Raw genomic sequence first — 7156 nt, 5'->3', positions numbered from 1 at the left:
AACTCCCATTTCCTCTCTCCTCTTTAAGATATTGCTCATTTAATTATCTCCCCTCTCTCCTGCATTATCAATTTTTACTTTTTAAAAATATTTATTTATTCATGAGAGACACACAGAAGCAGAGACACAGGCAGAGGGAGAAGCAGGCTCCAAACAGGGAGCCCGACGTGGGACTCCATACCAGGACTCCAGGATCACGCCCTGGGCCAAAGGGAGGCGCTAAACTGCTGAGCCCCCCAGGCATCCCTCAATTTTTACTTCTTGATCAATCACCTTAACTTATGCAAAGATTATTTTTTTTCTATCTTTAAAACAAACTAAAGCAAAACACCTCATATTTGCTCTCTTTTATAGCACAACTCCTAAAAAAAATTGCCTAGACTTGCTTTATTTGGATTCGGTCCAGAAATTGTGTTTTCTACCTACTAAAATAAGGCTTACTCCATCAAAACTGTGGAGTAAGCTTATTGATAATCTCTATGTTGCTAAATCCTGAAGTTGTTAATCATTTCTCATTTTGATCTTCTAGTAGCTTTTTCCTTAGATCAATGTTTTTTTTTTTAATTTATTTTTTATTTTTTTTTATCTGCATTCTCTTGGTGAGCTCATCTAGCCTGAGGTTTTGAGTATCATTTATGTAGTCACATCTCCCAAATTCACATCTCTGGCCTACATTTGTACACTGAATTACAGATTTGCATATTTACTTTCTATTCTGCTTTCATCTGAAGACCTATTAGGTACTTGAAATGTAAGTTATTCAAAACTGAGTTCCAGATATTTCCCTTCACGCCTGTTTATATTCACTATCTTTTCCTCTTAGTTAGTGAAAACTCTACTTCTTTTTGTAAGGCCCAAATCCTCCTTTTTTTATGCTTCTCTTTATTCACAAGTTATATTCGATACTGAAGTTCATTGGTTTTAGCTTCATCATCTCTGCAGAATCTGATCATCTGTCAATAACTGCTATCCATGTCACTATTCTCTCTCGCTTTGATCACTGCAATAAACTCCTAACTTCCTTGCCATTGGCCTTTGCCTTTGCAGATCAATGACCATGTCAGTGGCCAAAATCGCCTTACATCATATTATGTCATTCTTCTGCTCAAAACCCTCTAAGGTTTTCTAACTCATTTAGAGTGAAAACAAACTCTTTACAATGACCTTCAGGGTCCTACATTATCTATTCATCTCCTCTCTGGCCTCATCTCCTAACAATTTTCCCTATGCTTATTCCATTTCAAACCATAAACACAGAAGGCTGGTGCTCGCCTCAGAGCCTTTCCAATTTGCACTAATTCTTTCTGGCATGTTCTTTTCCCAAATAAACATATGGTCCACTTTCTCACAATCTCAAATTTTTACTCAAATGCTATTTACTTCAAGATGTTTCCCTTATCTCTATAATTAAAATTGCAACATTTTACTTTCTTTCCTCTTCTCAGCATTATTTTCCTCAATAGCAATTAACATCATATAACATGCCATAGTGAATGGAAATTATCTGAGCAAACTTTTATATATAAAAGAAGAAAATGTGTATTTGAGAATATGAATTTAATCTCAGAACCACATCTGACTTGAATCTAGAATTAATACATATAGGAAGATGGTTGAACATGGAAGGTAGTTGAATGTAAACTGCAAAAGAGGAGTTAAACTTGAATTAAAGGAATCTAAAGGAACTTGATTTCATTTAGTGGTCACTAAGGCACAATTATATTTTGGAGAACAGAGATAAAGAAGGAAACCTCCGCTAATATACCTACTGTAGGAATATGAACACTTATTTCCCCTAATATATCAAGTTACAAAATGATGTAATATGTCATTCTTCCAGAAGTGATTTAAAGAAAATATTAGAAATGGACTAGTGGCGATATATTGAGCTATTTTTATGAGCCAAGTTGAGAAGACAGTTTGAGAAAGAGGCTTTCTGACATTCTTCAAGTCATATCCCACTTGAAGAAAATGACAGAATAATTTAATTCTGATGGTGACAGAGATAGGGAGCAGAGTATTTACCTCTGAGTGTAGCAGAGTGCACCAAATCACCTACTGTTCATCTTTGCTCTTATGCCCTTATATGTGAATTATTCCAAATGTGTTGAGTCAATCAGGCTCTAATCCCCAGAAGAATGGAAGGCACACTACAAATTCTGTAAACACAGTGCCATGTGTAGCACCCTCATCCTTGATGATTTGCTCTATAGATGTCAGCAGGACCAATTTTCATAACCTGTATATTTCTTCTTGTTTATACAGATTGGCAACTTGGTCATTTTAACCAACTTGTCTGACTTATTCTGTTCATTTGTAGCCATGACTTCTGCAGAGGGCAAATCACCTCTGAGTAGCTGAAATAAATCATCTGTTTCACTAAAGTGATATTGAGGGAATGAGGTAGGTAGTGAAAGGATTGAGGCTCTAACAGTTAGCCTTCTACCACAAGACTTAGATTTTGTGTTACTCATATAGCTAAGCGGCAAGTCTTAACAAGGACCATCATGCAAATAATCATAGAATATTGGAATTGAAGGAATTTAAGAGATCATCTACTCCAGCATTTCACTTGAGGCCCAGAAATGTGGAATTATGTTCAAGGTGACTTGGGTTCTTTCTTAAAAGGCAAAACTGAAAAACAATGGTTTGTTTCCATTTAGACCTTAGTTTTTCTGACCCCAACAGATCTTTGAGATGCATAAAATTTTTCTGCAAAGGATTGACATATTTTTGTAGTATCAGAACAAATAGTGGGTATAAATAAGGTAAAATATTCAGGTTTTAGGGACTATTGTATTAACCTCCTATTGGAATAACAAACCATTCCAAATCTTAGTGGCTTGCCAGAAAAGTTTTTATTTTTATTATTTGTGTGTCCATGGCAATTGGGGCAAATCTGCTTCAGCAGGGTGCCAAGTGGACTTTTTGGGAAATAATATTGGTCTTTTCCACATATCTCTTCCTTTTTTTGGACCAGAAACTATGAGGTACATAGTCATCCTATAGCAATACTTCTTACTTCATATTGTTTCTCCCTTTCCCCTATTCTGCAATTTAAGTTAATTTAATAGCTAAAATAAATTGATTCATAATGTAATTTTAGAAAATGCATGTATACATGTTGTCTACTGAAAGACTAGTGACTGGGTATAAATTTTTGGAAATCTGTACAAATTTTCACATCATATTGAGAGAATATTTTAATTTTCTACTAAATGTGTCTTTTATTCAGTATTTAACAAGGAGTGCCTATTTTCTAGGCTCTCTTTTTTTTCCAATTTGATTATTCACCTTCTTTTTTTTTCTCCTGAATAAACCTACGCCTGGCTGTGCCTACCTTCATCCCTCATCTAGTTTTCTCAGAAAGTTATTTACTAAATGGCTTAGTGCATAGAATCAAGGAGTCCAGAATTGTATTAAGCCTTCATTCTCATTAAAGGACAAAAAACAATCTATTCTACAGCTGCAGTTTGCATACCAAAACCCAGCTGTTTGCACTAATCACCCACACGTTGCTTGTAAGTCATGAATGGCTTAATTTTAACGCAAACCCATCAAAACAACTGGAAAAGCACACATCCAATTGAAAATAGATTAAAACTATTACCTATGGAACCAATTGACAGTGTATTTATTATTCCTCTGATCATCCCTTGCAACTTGTAATGGAAATTTACTTCACTCTGAATACAGGAGTAATTTTCTATATGAACCATGGAGCATAATAAGAAGGGTTTGTGGCTGCTACTGTCAATGTTCTGCACATGTACCTTTGAATCTCTAGAAAATTTTTATGCACATTAGAGCTTTTATTTTAGAAGCCGATTTTTTTTGGGGGGGGGGGTAAGGCTTCTAGAAAGTACTTTACCTTTGCCCACAGAGAGCTAAATTTGCCTAGAATTTACAGATTCTCTTTGATTAAGAGGGGCAGCTTTAATCAATACCTGAGGGACATAGGAGTATAAATAATCCATACTTTTTCCTCTGAGCAGACCATTTGGAGGTGAGATCTACAATACTTCCACAGCTTCTCTGAAATTGAGCCAGAGTTAATTTTAGCAGGACTATGCGTGATAATACAGACTTCCTTGCCCCCTTCTTTTCCTGGTCCTACTTCCCTGTTCTTTTGTAAGAAAGATACCTTCTCAGGCATTCTCTGTTATTCTTTCTATCACATATTTGTCAGATCCTGTAGCTCTTCTGGTTGATAATTCTTTGATTCCTTTAATAAAACCTATCTTTCTCACCTGATCTTACTGCAACTTGACCTAGTTATTTGTTTAATAACCAGGAGAGTTGGATGTCAGATCTTGAAGAAGAAAATTACCAGTTTGCAAAGCATCTAACACAGTTGAATCTTCTGTATGGCCCTCAGCCTATCTATCCTATATTGCTGTCCCATAACAATTCATTCTAGTAGACCAAGAATGCTCTGGGGTTCAATGTTCTTTAGTGAATCTACTCAGATGTCCTTATCCCAAGTCTCAGAGTCCTACTTCTTTATTTGGCCTGCAACTTTAAAATTAGAGAGGTGCAAGGACTCTCAATTTAGCCCTTTTTTAGTCCTTTCTATAACTATAACCACTAAGCCTATGCTTGAGATTACTGATCTGGTTATAATTGACTGTAATTAGGTTGGGTCTTCTAAATTTTGAAAATATAATGGTTCATACTGAGAGTAAAGTAATACTACTAGAAATGCCCTAGTATTGCATTATGGAAGAGATATAAACGTGGCCTAAGAGGATGGCTATTCTCAACAGATCAATTATGAAAGACTCAATAACCTCAATGTCCTCTTCCAGTTTTCTTTTGTCTCTAATAGGGCTCAGAAGACCCTACCTGCGCGAAAGTTATAAGAACTACTCTGATGGTAGAGGCAGTGGCATTGTGAAGAAGCTCAGTGTGAGCTGTCCTCTACAGATCAGTTAATGATCGAGGTTGCATTTATGAAACTGGGCTCTCTAGAGATAATAAGTATAATGAGAGTCCAGAACAGCACAGACTAAGTGGCATTAAGCTTTTAGAGAAAAGGAACACTGAATTACTATAACATAAACATAAGACATTAACTCCTAGCTAGTTTCAAGAAGCAGAGTCCAAGAGAATATAATTGTGTAACAGAAAGGACCCTATAACACAATGGCGAGCATACATGGTAGTAATTCCTTCAGTCTTTCCACAAAAAAATCTATGGCCATATGTTGACACCGTTGCCTATATGTGATATCTTTACTAGAATAGATCAATAGGACCTTTGGTACTTCATATGAAAATTGATCAACAAATATGTATTCTCTTTAGTACTCATTAGGAAAGAAAATCAGAACTAGTTGAATTCATGTGGAATAGATACCATACACACTCAAAAACTACTTGGTTTTGTATTCCTACTTGGCCTTGTTCTTTTCCTCGTCCCAATTCCCCTCTTTCCTACTATTTTTTCTTTCTTTCTTTTTTTTTTTTGAGAACACTTCCTAATATTTCACTTTCATATGAATATTCATCTTAGAATTTATTTCTGAAGAACTCAATTTAAAGCATGCCCCCTGTATTTAGGTTTTTTTTTTTTTTTTTTTTGTTTTTTTTTTTTTTTTTTTTTTTTTACAAATTGACCTAAATCAATTTTTTGTTGTTGTTTTTTGAAGATTTTATTTATTTATTCATGAGAGACACACAGAGAGAGAGGCGGGGACACAGGCATAGGGAGAAGCAGGCTCCAGGCAGAGAGCTGGATGTGAGACTCAATCCCGAAACTCTGGGATCACGCCCTGAGCAGAAAGCAGATGCTCAACCACTGAGCCACCCAGGTGTCCCAACCTAAATCAATTTAGAAAGAAGTTGAGCAATGATGAGTAAGTGAAAAATGAAAGAGATCAAACTTTCCCCATATATGATGGGATATTTCTGCTCACACAAAATCTATTCATTGTGGCTTTTTAATGGAAACTTCATGTTTTGCTTCTTTTTTCTACCATACAAAATATCTCTAAATGTAGTCCTTGGGAACCAAGGAAACATCTCCCAATGTACCATACCTTAAAGTTGAAGATTTCTTTTTCCCACATGTATGCAAACAAACAAAGAAACAAACAAAAATTTAAATTCTCTGTGAGTTCTCTTAGGAAGCAATAAAATTGCCTAATTTAAGAGAGGCCATCTTTGCTTCATGCATGAGCTATTAGTGCATCCCTAGGGCACTTCAGAGTTCATCAAGCTTCATTTTTCAGTCTAGATACTAGCTCTCTGAGGATTGTTAATTCTGAGGCAAAAGCAAAAGACATAATACAGAAGGGGGGGAATGAATGGCATTGGCATCCTTATGGCCTACAACCATCGTTCCTGTATTTTAGGAACTCAACAGTTTACTAAAAGTCAGCTGAATATGCCTAGAGACATCTTGAATGCCTTCCGTAGAGCCTTGAGCAAAGGCTATTGGCCAGCAAGAGTCAAGAAATCAGTGAATGTAAATGAGACCACCTTTCTTTCCTCATCCCTCCTCATGATTTCCTTCTGCTCATACACCCTCAGAAATACCCTATTTCCTTTCATTTGACCTAGCCAAAGAGATTACAAAGTAAATAAAGCATTATGTAAATGGCCTTGCATTTAAAGGACTTTATGAAGATATAATTAAACCAGGCCTTTTATGTAAAGCTATCATTTAGTTCAGAATTTTCTTTCTCCCTCCTTGAAAATACTAACACCATATATTATAACTGGGATCAACTGACATCATTCAGCTGGGTAACTAATGAGTATTAAAATAAGTTATACTGCTTTCCAGAAGTGTTAGGGGGAAAAATGAGATTGCAGTAATTTTTAAAAACTAAAACAAGTTGTAAAGATTGGGTATTATCATATTGAGCTGGAATGGACTCTTGGTAATATGTATTGACTTTGCTAGAATGTTTTTCAAAAGAGGAGTCATTTTTTTTCTTTCTTTCTTTTCCTTTTATTTTATTAGCTTTTTATGAACCTCCAGGTTCAGTGTACACAGACTGTCATATCCTTATTCATAGAATTTGTGGATACATTTCTACTGAATCAGATCTCAAGCTTGTGTAAAAGGCTCATTCACTCCTTCTGTGACTTGCTGGTTTCTTTTTTGGTTCAAAAGTAAAATGTGAAGATTTACCAGGCTAGCAATGGA

Source organism: Canis lupus, chromosome 1 (assembly GCF_048164855.1).
Source record: "Canis lupus baileyi chromosome 1, mCanLup2.hap1, whole genome shotgun sequence".
Taxonomy (NCBI): domain Eukaryota; kingdom Metazoa; phylum Chordata; class Mammalia; order Carnivora; family Canidae; genus Canis; species Canis lupus.
This window is presented reverse-complemented; position numbering follows the sequence as displayed.